The sequence below is a fragment of the Pelodiscus sinensis genome, chromosome 13 (genome assembly GCF_049634645.1).
Source record: "Pelodiscus sinensis isolate JC-2024 chromosome 13, ASM4963464v1, whole genome shotgun sequence".
NCBI lineage: Eukaryota > Metazoa > Chordata > Testudines > Trionychidae > Pelodiscus > Pelodiscus sinensis.
Genome location: NC_134723.1, coordinates 32,295,941 through 32,313,167, shown reverse-complemented (window position 1 = coordinate 32,313,167; position 17,227 = coordinate 32,295,941). Strand labels below are relative to the sequence as shown.

Genomic DNA, 17,227 nt, shown 5'->3' with positions numbered 1-17,227 from the left:
CCAGATAACATCATACAACACAACAATTATTTTCTTTATAAAAAGAGGGAGCAAAACCTAATTCTGTGTAGAAGCAGTCAACTTATGGAACTGATAAAAGCGGCGAGGAGTCCTGTGGCACCTTATAGACTAACTGAAGTGTTGGAGCATAAGCTTTTGTGGGCAAAGACCCACTTCGTCAGATGCTTGTGCAGTCAACTTATGGAACTGATGCGTCAGAAACCCTGTCACACGCTTTTGGGAACATACGTACCAGGCATGCACAGCTTTTTCTGGCAGACAGTTTCAGCAAACATTTCTCCACAGACCACAAATGGGGGCTACACAATTCCAAACTGAACAAGATCTTCACCCAGTAAAAAATGCTATCCTGGGACTTGTTTGCCTCTCAGATGAAAAAGAAATTTCTTTCATATTGCCACAGAGATGTTTTGAACTGAGGATGCAAAGATGATGCCATCCTGGTACTTCAAGTATGCCTTTCTTCCCAACACAATGATAACTCAAGCCCTGCAAATGTTTGCCACATTAAAGCTCAGGTGGTTCTCATTGCTCCCAGTTTGCCCAGACAGAGGTGGCTTTCGGGCTTTCTGTGGATGTTTGACCTCCCATCAGCATCTGATCCTATTGACCTAAGAAATCGGCAAGGCCAGACATCCCATCCAGGCAGTTTTATTCTCAGAACCTGCTATTTGAATGAGCATCAAACCTAGAACATTCATATTTAGAAGCCATTCCATCTATTTTCAGTCAAAACAGAAAGATCTCCACAAAAAATGCTAGCCAAATGGAGACATTTCTCCACCTCAACACAACATAACCAGTTATTCCTAGAACTGTATGAATGCCTCTGATTTTAGATTATCTACTTACTTTCAAGACATTGGGTTTGCTGCGAGTCCAGCTTTCATCCTCCAGTTGAGGGCTATATTATTTTTTTCTTGTCCATTCTCCAATTGAAGGCTATGCTGTTTTAATCCTCTCACACCAGATGCCAGAAGGGCCTCATTAGACAGGTCTAACAGCCCAGACAAAAAGAGTGGTGTAACTCATGCAATACCTTAACAGCTCTCAGAAGATGGTTACTGTACGGCATCTTTAGCCCCTTTTGTAGAGTTCTGTCCTACATGCCTATATCTTAGTGATTCAGTTTCCACTGCTGTCACTTTGATGTTTTCCAACATCACTACATTCACTTTTTAAATAGATAAAATGCATCCTAGAAAATGCTCTTTTTGGCCTTCCCTATTTTGAATACCTTTGCCATCAGATGAATCTTTGAAACCAACTTATCAGTAATTTTGCTGTATCAGCTGCTATCTTTCATGCATTAATCTTTTTTACATAAGGAGAGTCTAATACATCAAATAAAATTCCTAAAGATGAGCCTGGGAGCTCAAATTCATAAGGTTGCTAGACACTAAAAATCATGGACTGAATATAGACACCGGATTCATGGCTTATTACAACAATCAGTAACCTACTAATCACCTCTATTTGACTTATGACTTCAGGGATGTTAATTGGCCACTCCATCTTGAATGGACCCTGTGATGGGGTATACCAGGCTCTCTAAGATCCCCTACTGGAGACCTGACATTTACCACACCCTGCATTGGAAAAGGAGTCATGAAGGTGAGTCTTGCATGCCTGCCTAGCAAGGCTGCAGGGAAGCAGTCAATCAGAGTTCAGCAGGCACACTTAAAAGGAACTGGAAGGTCTGTGCAGATTAGTTCCTGGCTAGCAGCATAAGGGTGAGGAAATTCTGAGAATAGAAAAACTTGCTTGGTAGGGAAGGTTGGGGAAAACCTGTGCAAACAGGGATGGAGATAAATAGAATCCAAGTACCATAGCTTAAGGTAATGAGGGGAGATGACGAGACCAAGTGGGAAGTGGCATAAGGAATAGCACAGCAACTATGTAAAGGAAAGCATTATATGGTGGCTGTATATAGTGTTCCTGGACTGGGAGCTGGAGTAGCAAGTGGGCCTGTAAAATTGTCTCCCAGCCTCAGCCACTGGGGAAATGGCCTAAGCTGTAAGAAGGGGGTAAGACTCTGTACTAAAAGCTTGAGAAAGGGACTAGAATTTAAACAGGCCTGAAGTTCCTGGAGTTTGTCAACCATTTATTTAAATGTGCTACCCTGAATGGGAATGAAGTTAAGTAACCTGGCTGGAGAGCTCAGACACCATAGAGGGTAGGTCTGCACTACAGAGTTTTGTTGGAAAAAAAGTCAGTTTTTCTGACAAAACCTGAGTTACGTGCACACTGCAATCGCGTTCTTCCAAAAGTAAATTGAAAGAACAGAGGGGTTTTCCTGCCATTGGTAATCCTCTTTCTACGAGGAAGAAGCCTTTTTCCAAAAGAGCTCTTTTGGAAAAGGGTGTGTGTGAACAGGGAAGAGGGAGTTATTTCAAAAGAAGAGGAAAGAGGAAAAAGCACAGGTGCCCTGGTGGCCACTCTGTCCATAGTAATCACAGCTTAAATGCGAGAGAGCATCTATTCAATGTAGACACTATCTTTCGAAAAAGCAGATCACTTTTTCGATGACTTTTGTGTGTGGATGCTCTTTTTCAGGAGAAGTTTTTTCAGAAGATCTCTTCTGAAAAAAGGTTCTTCCAAAAGAAGCCTGCAGTGTAGACATAGCGGCTACGTCTACATTGGCCCCTTTTCCGGAAGGGGCATGGTAATTTTTGAAATTGCAATAGGGAAATGCGCGGGGGATTTAAATATCCCCCCGCGGCATTTAAATAAAAATGTCCGCCGCTTTTTTCCGGCTTTTAGAAAAAAGCCGGAAAAGAGCGTCTACACTGGCCCCGATCCTCCGGAAAAAAGCGCCCTTTTCCGGAGGATCTTATTCCTACTTCAAAGTAGGGCGCTTTTTCCGGAGGATCGGGGCCAGTGTAGACGCTCTTTTCCGGCTTTTCTAAAAGCCGGAAAAAAGCGGCGGACATTTTTATTTAAATGCCGCGGGGGGATATTTAAATCCCCCGCGCATTTCCCTATTGCGATTTCAAAAATTACCATGCCCCTTCCGGAAAAGGGGCCAATGTAGACGTAGCCAGCCAGAATTGCGGAACTCAAAATCTTGAGGAGAAAGGCTCTTGGGGGAGCGGAGGGGAGGGGTCAGTGCTCTATAATAGGGCTTGGACAGACTTAATGCTGGTCCAGAAGGGCTGAGAATTGAGCCCAATGGCAGGATCCCCCCTCCCTCAATATCAACAAGGTATTTGTTACAGGAGTTCATCCACTTTAGATTGTGTGACTTAGCCAAAAGGCTGAGCCACTGCTACCATCACACTGCTTTATAGTATGTGCTAACTGCCTATGCTAAACAATCTATTTCCCCTTGTATTTAGTTGAGACACTGGAATTAAAATTCAAGATACTTAGGTTTAAAATGTTGAAGGCTTTGAAATCTCTCTTCCTTCAGGAACTCAAATATTCCCTTAAGTGTGACCTCGATAATCAACTGATGACTTAATAGGGCTTAATTTGTCCACTTCAACTACCTGTGTGATCAGTTCAGTTTTACAAGTCCATCTTTACCATCTGCATGAAGTTTTACTGTTATTCTGTAGTAAAGTGCCACATGGGGAGCATCTATTCTGGAGTAGCTATTCTAGCAATAACTATGCTAGTCAATTTCCCTATTTAGACCAGGCATTGAAACATCCAGGCTCAGATGCCTCCTCCTAGTCTTGCTTTTCTGGGAGTTGAGAGTAAATAAACAAACAAAACCCTGTTATGGCCATTTAACTGGCACAGCATAGACATTCTATACCTACTGCTCCCACGTCCCCTCCACCCACACATATTCCCACTGGTGTACACAAAGGCTACGTCTAGACTGGCATGATTTTCCAGAAATGCTTTTAATGGAAAAGTTTTCCGTTAAAAGCATTTTCAGAAAAGAGCGTCTAGATTGGCACGGACGCTTTTCTGCAAAAGCACTTTTTGCAGAAAAGCGTCCGTGCCAATCTAGACGCGGTTTTGCGCAAAAAAGCCCTGATTGCCATTTTAGGCATCGGGGCTTTTTTGTGCAAATCAGCACTGTGCTGCCTACACTGGCCCTCTTGCGCAAATGATTTGCGCAAGAGGGCTTTTGCCCGAACGGGAGCAGCACAGTATTTCCGCAAGAACACTGACAATTTTGCATGAGATCATCAGGGTTCTTGCGGAAATTCAAGCGGCCAGTGTAGACAGCTGGCAAGTTTTTCCGCAAAAGCAGATGATTTTGCGGAAAAGCTTGCCAGTCTAGACACAGCCAAATGGATTAATTTGCATAAAATAATGTTGGCACAGGCTTTGTATAAATGGGTGCTGGAGGGACCAAAGAACATTGGAGAGGCTATGAGCATATGTTTGCCCTACAGCTGGGAGCATGGGTAGAGAGACTCAAGCTAGTAGGGCTCAAGCTAGCACATGAAACATAGCTTGTGGATGTTGCAGTTCCAAAAGTAATTAAGACTTGTCATCTGGCTGACTAGCTAGAGTCTCCACTGTTACCACAATGCTATTTTTAGTAGGCTAACTCGAGGCCTGCTAGTGTGGGTCTGTTTACCTGGGCTGGAAGGCCTGCTTCCAGCTGCACTGTCCACATGTTTTCTAAAAAGCCTGAGTTAAGTTATTAAGGAGTGGGGAGATGGAAACTAACTAGATACAGTTGTATGGGGATGGGTGTCCCACAATGCTCATAGAGCATTCTCTGGAGTGCAGTGAATCAGTGGGAGCAGCCTGGAGCCCAGGAGCCTTTTGAGGAGCACAGTCTGAAAACAAACTTCCAGGAGATGGCTGCAGCCCAGACAAAGCCAGAGCAAGGTTCTGGTGCACAAGAAGTCTGTTTCTCAGAGAAAGCTGGAGCCACTGGTAAATTCTGGGATTGAAAATGACAATACCACATGCTCAGGTACACCTGAAACTTTATTTTTGAGGGTGTATAGCTTGATTAATGTAATGAATAGGTGTATTATGTCCAGTCAATTTCTTGCAATTGTAGGGAGGACAGGTGGACCCAGGTCCTTCCCGTCTTTTCTATTTCTCATTTAACATGTCTACATAACAAGCACAGTTTTTAAATTTAGCTTTAAGTTTTTCACACATTAAATACCTATTAGTTCACACTTCATCCACTACTTCCAAACTGGTATTTGCAGGCTCATACTCAGGATCAGCAACAGCACCTTTGCTCCAATGTGTAAAACATAAAAATAACACTTTGAATGCAATTCTGTGACTAGTTATTCAAGATATTATTTTAGGGTGTACCCAAAGTCTTACAACAGGACTTTTCCTCCATAGCTTTCACTTTTACCCCATTCATTGCTTCCTTGAAAAACCTTCATTTAACTTTCTCCAAAAATATACCAGAATAGTAGACACTATAGTTTTTTAAATATTTAAATATATTTTGCTTTCAAGACAGTTTGTTTGCTTAGCTTCATGATTTCCTCTAATTCTGGAAACTGGGGAAAGGGAAACCTGTACTTGCATGGAAGCAAATTCTGGCTGTAACATATTTTAATGTATGGTCCTGTGCCTTTCCAATACATTTGTGTGTGTAATAACTAGCTTATTACACATGGAATAACTATACAGCACAAATGACTGCATCAGACATTTATTTTTAAATTATTTTTAGCTGCCTGCAAATTATATAAAATATGCTTTACCCACCATTTGATCCATGAAGGGTCACTCTAGTTACAAAGACCACAACTACTAATGCATAATTTTCTCTCCAGGTTACCCCACTGGCTTATGTTTACTGTCAAACTGGAAGGATGATGCCATAAGTCTGATACAATTCAATATTTTCATCAATAACTTGGATATGGAGTGAAGAATATGCATACAAAATGTGTGGAAGACAATGTGACGGGATCCTTGTGGTAAATGATGGAATTGTGGGACCACTGTATCCCTTAATTCATTAGCCTGGGTTGACTTTTACAAAGATATGCCAGTGACAAGCGGCAACACGCATTCCGGTACTGTGATCATTCAGTCTTCAGCATGTGGAATCCCACACCCAGCTGTATTCCATGAACACTCCCTGAGCCATTCATGAATCATACAGGGACAGGCACCAGCCAATCATCTGACTAGCACCTCTGATATGCCATTTTACACTGCTCAAGACTCCCTTGAGAAGTGGAAACTCATCAATTAGTTTGCCACCAAAGGAAAGTGGACATGTACCACCATCCTTTGTAATCTGAGCTGAGAGTCCCCAACGTCTTCAACCAAAGCCACACAGTTTTAGTTAAAATATAAAACAGATTTATTAACTACAGAAAGATAGATTTTAAATTATTATAAATTGCAGACATAGATATCAAAATTGGTTACCGAAGAAATAAAAATGGAGACATCCTCTAAATTCTAACTTTAACCAGCAAAGCAAGATTTGAATCAAGTAGTTTCTCATCCTAATAGACATTACAGGCAGCTCACAATTCCTCAGAACACAGACTGGACTGGTCCCTTCCTGGAACCAATCTTCCTAGTTCAAAGTCTTTGACTTTCAGATGCTCTTCCAGGTGTTGATATGGGTTGGAGGAGAGAGGTCAAGTGATGATGTCACTGTCTCTCTTTTATACTTCCTTCCATCTGCTAGAAAGATCCTTTCTGTGATGTGGGAGTCAGGCAGTGCTCATCATTACATATGTGCCTTCTCTGAGATGCCTCTCTGCTAGGGCTAGGGAATAGCTGGTGAATTGCAGCTGGCCTGTGCTCTAGAGTGACACTTCAACTTGTGATCTGGGTTCATATTAAAAATATTAGTGTTTCCTGGCTATTTATTTTTTAAAGGCACAGAAAGTGAATTCCTGGTCCTGTTGAAATCAGTGAAGCCAGGAATTCACCAACAGACTCCTTCATGTGCATCATCTGTTAATTCTTTGCAAGAAATATGTGCAAGTTGTGTGACACATTGCTGGGCTATCTTTCCACTCTCCTTTGGCATATTAACAGCTATTGATTTATTCACAACATATGTGTATGTTTCAGAATTTTGGGACAGATGCATATCCCTTATATGTTATGTATTTACCAGTAGATACAACTGCCTATAGCATACCTCTATTATACACAGACACTAATTAATAAAAAGTAGGTGGGATAATGGTCACTCTCTGAGTTTGCATTAATGTATTTGTTTTTTTAAGAAATGAATATACAAGTAATAGCATTTGAATATTCTCTATATATACCAAAATATTTGTTTTACCATTTGCAAATACATTGATGTTTTTAGATACACGTTATTGAGTTCTGTCAGTGATCTTGGTGATGTACAAATCACACAGGAATATGTGCCTGCTTCAAGGGCCCCCAACACAAAATAATTCAGAAGCAGTTCACAAGCTGGACAACCATATTTCAAAGGTTCAAATTATTTTCTCATGTTATTTTATATAAAATAGATTATTGTTGGCTACAATTTACAACTGGAAAGAAAAGTCAAACAGATGGAATAAATTTGATACTAGTTGCAGTTAATATTGTATGTAACACTAAGTTTCAACACCTAATTCTTACTAACAGTTACTAAAATTGCCTAATACTTGTAAATGCTTCTTGCATATTCGTAACATTACTAATGATCCACAGTGGCAACATGCCATACTATTCCATAAGACCAAAAATCATGTGATTCTAGAGTGGAATTGCTGCAGGGTGAATTGATTGAAATTCAGAACTACCTTACTTCTCAATAACCCACCAACTTGTTCCCTGTAACTGTGGATTAACAATAGTTATTTCTACAAATATTTGTAGAACTCCTTTCTGTAGCACTCTTGGACTTTGGGCAGAGTTGCCAACTGTCAGTAAATTCATAGACAGTCTAAAAAAAGAGCTAAAATTTGACCTATCTGTAAAATTCTTAAAAAACCTTTAGATAGCAGTAAACAAACACAAAGCTCTGCCATGGAGCTGAGGAGTCCCTGCTCCTTGGCCTTGGGGTAAGCTCTACACCATGAGACAGCTCCAAGGAGTCTACATTTCCCAGGGCAGGGATGGAGAGGGGAATTATCTGACCTGCTGCTGGCTAGTGGGAGGCTGACAAGCGCAAAAGTTGGCCAAACCACCAGTCCCATACTGTTCCCCTAACAAGGGAACCTTTACACTATCTCACCCTTTATATTTCTCATATGAACTCCCAGGGATTGAATTAAATTTTGTATGAAATTGTGGCACATTTAAAATGGTTTAAAATATTTTTAAAAACTTTAATACATTTTATTTACACCATCATTATTCATGTTAGCATTGCTTGTCCTTCCTTGTGGGAAGAGAGGCACAGACACTAGAATCCTAATCAGCTGTGCCCCAGGACTGAGCCAACCCTCCACCTCGGATCAAACCCACATCCCTGCCCAGACTGAACTGGACCAAACCCATGTCCTTTCAGATCCCCCAAACTCACAAGATCCCCTTCCAGCTTGCACTTGGTCAGATTCCTTTCATCCCAAATGTCCCTACTGCCAAGCACACCACTCTAGCTCCTGTTCTCCAAACTGGGTCGTGTCTCCTAAGACTGCAGCTCAATTCATCTCATATGACCAAGAAAGCAGTGATTGCACTTGACTGAAGTGTGGCTACTCTCCCCCTCCTAGCCTTGTCTCCAGCCCATCCAGTGTGGGCAAGGGCAGTGGGGAACACTTATCTGAATTTAGCACTGACCCCAGCAGCAGGACTCCTCAACTGTGGGGAGAGCATGAGCTAGGCTGATGCACCTGCCCTGATCCAGATATGAGCTACGGAGATGGAGGCAGGGTAGTGTGGCCACCCTGCCAGACTGGGAGGGAGCAAAGCCAGGACAACAACTCTAGAAGCAGAGGCTTAGAATCATGATCTGCACCCTGCATTTGCAGAGCAGAGCCCAGTGCCTGAGCAATTGTACCCCAGATAGTGGAACTCAAGCCCTGCACAGCATCATGAGTTGGGGTGTGGCCATGGGGGTGCAGCATGGTCCTCTCCCCAGGGCACTGCTCCTGGTTACCCTGTTGCAGGGCCTGACCAGCTCCAGCAACTTCATTGAAGCAGAGGTCTAGGTTGGATATTAAGAAAAACTATTTCACTAGGAGGGTGGTGAAGCCCTGGAATGGGTTACCTAGGGAGGTGGTGGAATCTCCATCCCTAGAGGTTTTTAAGTCTTGGTTTGATAATGCCTTTGCTGGGTTGATTTAGAGGGGATTGGTCCTGCCTCGGGCAGGACTTGATGACCTCCTGAGGTCTCTTCCCGCTCCATGATGCATTGCTGGAGGTCAACTGCTGTGCATCATCTGCAGGGCTCCACCTGCCTGCCACAGCCTGAGTGCTAGTCCCCACCAGGCTTGCCCTTGGGTGGGAGAAGGGGAGGGATTATGGGCTCCATCTGACTGTGGGACATAGCACCAGGTAAGCCTGGTATGACCCTCACATCAGCCCATGGCCCCTGGCTCCGAGCAGAGCTGGTGAACGACAAGAGCCAGCCATGCCCTGCCCCTGCCGGGCTACCGCCCCAAGCCCAGCCGAGCAGCAGGTCTGCCGAGTCCCTGCAGAGCTCCAGGCGGGCTGAGCCAGGCTGTGCCCTGACAGGCGGGGGGAGGGGCAGAGAGCCACCGAATCAAACGCCCTTCAGGGCAGGCAGCCCCAGCGGCCAGGCTGCGCCCTGCGGACGTGAGAAACCGGAGCTCGCTCTGCCAGGCGCTACCCCCAGCAGCAGCTCCGCGCCTGCCCCGAGCTAGCGCCTCTCCCCGCTGAGCTGTCCCCGGGCCTCCCCGCGGGAGGCGGGACCCCGCCGTCTCCGCACGGCCCCACCCCCGCCTTCCCAACGGCCCGTACGTGCCCACCCCCAGGCGCGCTGCTCCGGGCTCACGCGGCCGCGCTGAGGAGAGTTGGGCGCGTGCCCTGCCCAGCCCCGCGTGACTCGGGGGTGGGTGGGAGTAGGCAGGCCTGGGCATGCGCGCCACCTTGTTTACCCGCTCGGAGGCTAGCGGGGAGGGGAGCGTGGCGGCCTCCCCGGCCCGGCCGGCAGATGTCGCCCCACGCCCAGGATAGCCGGCCTCGCTCAGTGGCCGCCAGGTGGCGCCTGCGCCCTCCATTCGCTCGCGAGCCGCCGAGCAGCGAACACCCCAAACAATCCCCAGCGCCGCCGCCAAATTAAATAACCTGCCCGCTCCCAGCGCCCGGGTCTAATCCCCTCCGCAGCGGCGCTTCCGAGCCGGGCCGGCCGCACGCACCCCGCAACCGGGCCGAGGGGGGGCAGGGACGGGGCCGCGGGTCCGGGCCTCCGAGCTGCCTGCGCCGACACTGGGCAAGGTAAGTTAGAAAATGGCGGCGAAGCTTCTGGAAGTTTGGAGGGGGGACTCGCGAGCCGAGTGTGTGGCGGCGGGGAGCGGCCAGGCCCGGGCCCCGGGGGAGCGAGCGGGGCGCCGGGCCGGTTGGCCACAGGACTTACAGTGCAGCCAAGATGGAGGACGCGGGGCCGAGCCGAGAAAACATTCCAGCCCCCCGCTCCCCCACCCCCCTTTCCCAGCGCTCCCCGGCGGGGAGGGGGAGAGAGAGGGCTCCGAAAGCGGCCTCGCTGCCCGCCCGCCCGCTCTAGAGGAGCCCCCTTCCTTCTACCCTTCCTCGGCCGCAGGCGGTCTAGGCCCGGCGCTCCGCGAGCTAAAATGGAGAACCTCCTCTTCCTCCTCCCCCTTCTCCTGAGCCGAGCCGGGGCTGCTGGCAAGATGGAGGACTGGGGCATTGTGTGTGCGGGGAGAGCCGGGCCGGGCCGCTCGAGGGGAGGGGAGCGGGACGAGAGGGAGCCGTACTCGCTGGCCAGCGAGGGGGGTCGGCACCACAGCGAGGGGCGGCCTGGCGCGCGCGAGAAAATGGTAGGGCGGCTGTTTTGGGCCCTGGCTTGTGAGTCTGGGAGAGCGGCCGGGGCTCGGGGCCGTGCCTGACAGCTAGTGCCACTCCTCTCAAGCCCCAGGACTTGGGGGACATGCCGCCCCCCGCCCGCTATTGGTACCCCCGACTGACTGACCCCTGCGCGGGCCTGGTCCTCCCTGCGCGGCACTTTGGGGCGGAATGGAGGAAGCGCCTTGCCCCCTTTCGGACATGACTGGAGCCCTAGGGTTTGACCTCCTCCCGCCCTGCAGGAGTTGATCTGGCAGCGAGCGCAGCCTTTGCGGAGTGAGTTCCGGGCACCCATGCGCTCCTTCCACATCGCTTATTCCAGGGGCTTTCTCGCCTGCTCCTTGAAGAAGACTTGGGGGCAGTTTCGGTTCAGTTTTGGGAAAGGGGCCAGTGCAAACTTGGGCCGGGTTCGCTTGGTGTCGGGAGCCGCGTGTTGCTGGAGCCCTGCTGGGCCCTAACTGGCCTGTGAGGGGGAGGGGAAGAGGAGGAAGAAGGCTGATTACTGGGGGGTTTTGGCGCCACTTTTGTTTTAGACAGCTTTGCACAGACCCCCTTCTCCTCCTCAGCGTGCGCTGAACTGAGCTGAACCTTGCCCAGGTAGGAGGAAGCGGCTTTCCCAGTTTTTTCCCTTTCTGAGCTTTCTTGCTACGCGCATGCAGGCGTCTTTTTAGGGGCTCATTGGAACGGGCAGACGAGGAGTGGAAAGGTTGGGTACAGCGGCATCAAGTTAATTCCGCCAAACATGGAACGTTGTTTTCACAGTCCTCTAGAGATCAACGTAAACACAAGGCTCGCTTCTGGTGTGTGGTGGTGCTGGGGCCCTCGCTGTCTGGATGATCTTCTTGTTTCCGTCTTCTCCAGCCATTGGTGCTGTAGGTGATACTTGTTTCCCCATAAAATACCCGGGATGGCTGGCCGATCCCTTCCCCCCCCCCCCCCAGCAGTGGCAGGGGAATGGCTGTTTTTCTCTTTGAATCGGTTACTTTTTTCTCCACAAATTATGCATTTAGCTATTACAAACTTTTCTGTAACAGTTGCAGAACGATTTATTTCCGAGTTTTGAATAGTTCTCCGGCTATTATCGTTTAAAACTCTTCTATTCACTCTTTACCCTTGTAAACACAAATTATGTCTTGTTCAGGGGGCTGTCTCCCCTTTTGCTCTCTGTAGCCACACTTTGTTTGTGTCTTTACAGCTGGTCTCGTTAGCAACTTGATCCTGATGACTTAGCCCTTCTCTCTCTCCCCCATCAGTTTTAGGGTTGCGACAAGAGGTTTCTTTCTCTGTGAGACTGTAACGAGGTAGCCTGGAGCCGGTTCTCTCTCGCTTTTCTCTTACTGTCGTCGTCGCCCTCCTTCAGGGGAGGAGGGGCTGTGTCAGCGCCCCAGCGCTTAACAGGGGTGGGGAGTCGGGTTACCGAAGTGCGTCACTCGCAGCTCTAATGAGGCCTGCTGGAGAGCCGGTTGTGTTTGTTCATGTCCTCGAAACACTCACTCGCCTCTCCTTTCTCTTTTTTCCCATTGGTCATCCGCATCGGAGAAGGAGCTGATGTGCTTGCTCTCCCATAGGGCGAGCGCCCACAGCGGGTTTAGTGAACTTGGGGTCTGGACGTCACGAACACAAGATGATGTGCGGCACAGCAAAGCTGTTTGGTAGCTAGCTTAGAAAGTCTGAGCTTTCAGAGTTGCTGCAGTTTGCAATATGTCTGAAGTGCACACAGTTAAGAAATCGAGCAAGAATGTGCTTCATTAAATCGTTAGTGCTCCTGCTTTGATCCTTGGAAGGAAGGCAGCTGATACCATATACTAATAGAAATGAGAACTGGAAAACTCTTTGGTCTCCTCCCTGGGGTCTAATACTGGAATTGTTCCTTAGAGTAACTACTTGAATGTTTTGTCCAGCCTTGTTTTAAAAGATTGGTGATTAGGGCTTCCACCTTTTCCCTTAATAGAATATTCCACAGTATAATAGACATAATTGTGATAGCCTTATTAAGATTTATCCTAACTTTTCCTTTTGAACAACTCACAGAATGTTTCATCCTACTGCTTCTAGTTTTCACCCTTGGCTCAGCAAGAACAGTTACTACCTTAATGCCCTCCTTAACGATTTTCATTCTTTTTGGGACGTTTTCACTAGTTGTATACCTCAATATCAGGAAAAAATATCCGGAACTGTGTATAGTATTGTGTGTAGTTATAGCTAACACTTAGTAATCACATATTTTACAAACACTGACTTTAACACTAGTTCTGTGACTGTTCCCTATGATTTTTACGGATTAAAAACTGTCATGATGCTCTGCTGAGGCTTCATAATGCCAATTAAAACTTGTTTGGTTTTTTTTGGGGGGTGGAGGAAATCTTCAACTAGTTTGTCTGTATTATGGAGACTAGTGGCATCTGGCATAATCCTACAGTATAGGAAAAGCCTATGGTGGTTTTCCATTGGTGTAGGAACACTACATATCTGAACAAAATTTGCTTCTGTCTTTAGCTTTCTTTCATTAACATTGGGGCTTAGTTCAGCATAGCTGTGTTAGTCAGAAATGTGTGGTTCTCCTGTCTGCCTGATGTAGCTGTGTTAACATTTAAGTATAGATCAAGCCTGAGTAATGACGTTCCTTTCTGCTTTTCCTTTGTATGAGAGTGACCATCAGGATTAAAATATCAAAATGCAACCATTTTGATAAAATATCAAAATGCATACGCTTATGATCCAATACATCTGTTAGTCTATAAGGGGCCACAGGACTCCTTGTCGCTTTTGCAGCTCCAGGCTAACATGACTACCCCTCTAATTTGTGATATATCATTCTATAGGATAGTAGTCAGATTTATCATACTCCATTGCTAGGAGTGCTCTTAAGGTTTGGTTGGTTGTGGTGGTGGAAGACTCATGGTGAGTGTAGGCACACAGCTGTTTTCAATGGATAATTTTAAAGCTTCCATCAATTTTATCATGCCAGAGAAATGATTTAGAGAGCCTAGGCAATGGATGCATGCTTTTTTTCCCTATGAAATCCTGTTCTGTGAGTGTTCTCTGTTTCTTTACAGCAAGGTTTAGGGTCTCTGGCTGATTGATCTGTTTTTGCAGGTGGTATGAATCCCACTGGTGTGTAGTGAGGTTATAAGTAAAAATGAGGATATTCCAGGCCCCAGTCTCTAAGAGTGGTTGAGATTTTTCACAAAACTATTAGTTGGAAAATGCTGGCTAATCAAAAACGTGGTGTGGGTTTTTTTTTTTTTTTGGTAGAAATGTAAGTTAAACCTTAAACTGAAGCTTTCATCAGGAAGGCTTCTCAAGGTGAGGATATACTTTTTGGCTGCTGCGTCTAGACTGGCATGATTTTGCGGAAATACTTTTAACGGAAAAGGTTTTCCGTTAAAAGTATTTCCGCAAAAGTGTGTCTATATTGGCACGGATGCTTTTGTGCAAAAAGTGCTTTTGCGCAAAAGCATCCGTGTCCAGTCTAGACGCGATTTTGTGCAAGAAAGCCCCGATCACCGTTTTAGCCATTGGGGCTTTTTTGCACAAAACAATTCTTCCCTGTCTACACTGTCCCTCTTGAGCAAGTATTCTTGTGCAAGTGGGCTTTTTCCCGAGGGGGGGCGTGAAAGCATTTGCGCCAGAAGCACTGATTTTGTACATTACAAAGTCAGTGCTCTTGCACAAATTCAAGCGGCCAGTGTAGACAGCTTTTGCGCAAAATCTTGCCAGTCTAGATGCACCCTTTGAGTGCGGCTGTATATCTAGGCTATGGGTGCTACTGCTGCAGAGCTATGGTACCGTAGCTGAGATGCTCTCTTATAGTGTAGATCCTTTGTACAGGAACAGAAGGTGTGTGTATGTTTGTTTTTTTTTAAACTTGACTGCATCTTCTCCATGAGTTAGGTCACCATAGCTGCAGCACTTGGGTTGTAAATTTTTACATCTCTGAGCACCCTAGTTATGCTATCCTAAATTTAAATGTAGATCAGGCCTGTGAGTGTGAGATGTCACCCATCCATCAGACTAGCTAGAGATAAGGGTGCTCACTGGGATGTGGGAGACCCAGGTTCTAATTGCTGCTCTGCTTGATTCAAAGGAATTTGATTCTGGCTCTCTCAAAGAGGTGACTCAACTGTGTGTTATTGGCTGCTGTGGAGCAGGTGTTTCAGTTTCCTTTGAACGTTTTGGAAGATCTTGGTTTTCTCCCAATGTCCAATGAGAGAAGATTTTGAAATCTCAAGGTTTCGTGGGACAGACTAACTGTGCCTTCCTAGCTGTAGTCTAGAGTAGTGGCCAGGAGACCATTTTGCTACTGCTCAGGGGCCAATAAGGGGTTCCCATAGGAATACCTGAACTTGCAGCCACCTGTTCACACTGTGTGCTGTGGGCAGGGTTTGGGTGGTAGACTGCCTGAAACAACAGATATAATCTACAGATGCAGGAAGACAAAACTGCATTTACTGTTCATGTTCAGAAGATCGTATTGTAACTATAAATGACAAGTTTCAGTTCTGCAGAAGTTAGTGCTGTTAGCACCTTCCCTCTCAACACCAGGTAAGGTTTGTTACATACTGTTTGCAGTTAGAGACTAGATTTGATTTGATCAATTATTTGCTAGGTATTTTCCAGTTGCTTTGCTCCAAGGATGCAGTGATTCTTCAAAAGAAACAGTGATATGTGGGAGAACTTACAAGAAAAAGGATGGTTTTGATCATTTTTTATTAAAAATACCGAATGTAATCTCTTGGCAGTGAAAAAGAACTGTTTTGATGTTTTTGTAAAACCAAACTGGACTTCCTTTTCCAAACACGGACATTTAGCTGATAAATCATTGGCTTAACACAGCATGTTCTGCTTTGCTTCATCATAACTAGGGATGTCAACGTGTAGTTGGCTATAGGATTAACCGATAACCAATTAACCAAGGCTTAAGCTTGTCAACTACATGCACTCCCCCCCCCCCCCCCCCGCCCCGCTGCCTCTGTGTTAGAAGTAGCAATGGAGGAAGGAGGAGCTGGCTTTAAGCAGGCCCCCCATGAGCACTGAATCTGCCTGCCTCACCACCCCAGGCTGCTGCCTCTGATAGATTTTATTCAGTTACACAGTATCTAACATTTCAAATCATAATGAAATCCTCTCAGTACAGCTGTGTTCTAGTAAACTCAAATATTGAGCTTATTAAATACATGTGAACAGTTAACTGGTTACCCAGGAAGAGCCCACAGGTCTGTGGCCTGCTGCAGGCAGAGGACTGCTCCACCTCTGGGGGGGCTGCTGGCCCCCAGCCTGAATGAGCTGGGAGTCAGCAGCTTTGTGTGTGTGTGTGGGGGGGTGGGGGAGTTGAGCAGGAGAAGGCGGGCTGTCCCATGTGAGGATGCCAACTCCCATCCTGAGACCTGGCAGGTGTTGTGTCGTCCGCCACCACCGCTAGTCCCACACCAGGTCCAGAGCAGACAGGCTGAAGTAGCTCTTACCCCTTTTATCAGTTAACTGGTAAAACGTTAAGTTTAACTAGTTAACTAATTACATGGCATTTTAAATCCCTAATAGTGATGTTTAATCAACTCATTTATTAGTCAATAAGTGGAGGAGCTGCAGTAGGGTTAGCTCCTGGCCCAGGGAGCTAACCCTGTTGTGACTCTGCCTTTTAAATTTTAAGAACTAGCAGGCTCTTAATACATTTAAAAGGGTGGTGGTGGAGGGGGAGAGGAGGGGAAGGGAAGACCTGCGCAAGCCAGGACAGCTGATTTGTGACTTGTGCTGGGTCCCCATAGCTGTGCACCACCCTTTTAAATGAATTAAGAGCCTCCTGGCTCTTAATACATTTAAAAAGCAGAAGTGCAATGTATGAGATTGGGCTTGAGCCAGGAATCAGCTGATTCCCGGCTTGTGCCCAGTCCCCACTATCCCTCTGCCTCCCATACCCCTTGTGGAGATGGTGCTTGGGGGAACTTTTTAAGCCAGCCCCCCCCCCCCCCCCCCACCACCTCTTGCTTTCTCTTATAGAGGCAGCAAGGGCGGGGAGGAGAAGCGACTAGTTTATATTCATCTTGGAAAAGAGATGTGAAACCATATAACTCAAATGTCCTTTTACTGTAAAACTCCAGTTGTCCGGCATCCAGTGGTCTGGCACTCCTGATAGTCCGGCACCGGCTGGAACTCAAGGCAGCCGGACAATCGGAGCTGCTCTGCCCTGGGCTTCCCCTAGTCAGCCGCTGGTCAGTTTCAGCAGTGGCTAACTTGGGGAAGTCTGGGGCAGAGCACCTGGGGTTTTGCCGGGTTGGTCCCACAGCACCGAGGGGCAGTGCTATGAGACCAACCCGGCAGCACCCCATCTGCTTTT

At 46.7% G+C, this 17,227-nt stretch overlaps 1 protein-coding gene and 1 long non-coding RNA gene across 5 annotated transcripts in view; one reads left to right on the top strand and one right to left on the bottom strand.

Annotated features, from left to right (window-relative positions):
- Positions 1-10,876, bottom strand: part of LOC142831247 (uncharacterized) — a 50,825-nt gene extending 39,949 nt beyond the window's left edge. Inside the window, exon 1 of the long non-coding RNA XR_012906922.1 lies at positions 10,448-10,876. This is a non-coding gene — a long non-coding RNA (uncharacterized LOC142831247). The remainder of the gene's footprint in view (positions 1-10,447) is intronic.
- The window catches only part of STAG2 (STAG2 cohesin complex component), a 223,882-nt gene continuing 216,658 nt past the window's right edge, over positions 10,004-17,227 (top strand). The window contains exon 1 of one of the 4 annotated variants that reach the window (XM_075940974.1): positions 10,004-10,308. The gene's annotated coding sequence lies outside the window, so the exon portion shown is untranslated. Of the gene's footprint in view, positions 10,309-11,033; positions 11,170-11,348; positions 11,491-11,583; positions 11,766-17,227 lie in introns of those variants that run through there. The other 3 variants (XM_075940976.1, XM_006115390.4, XM_075940975.1) reach the window with 3 other exon arrangements.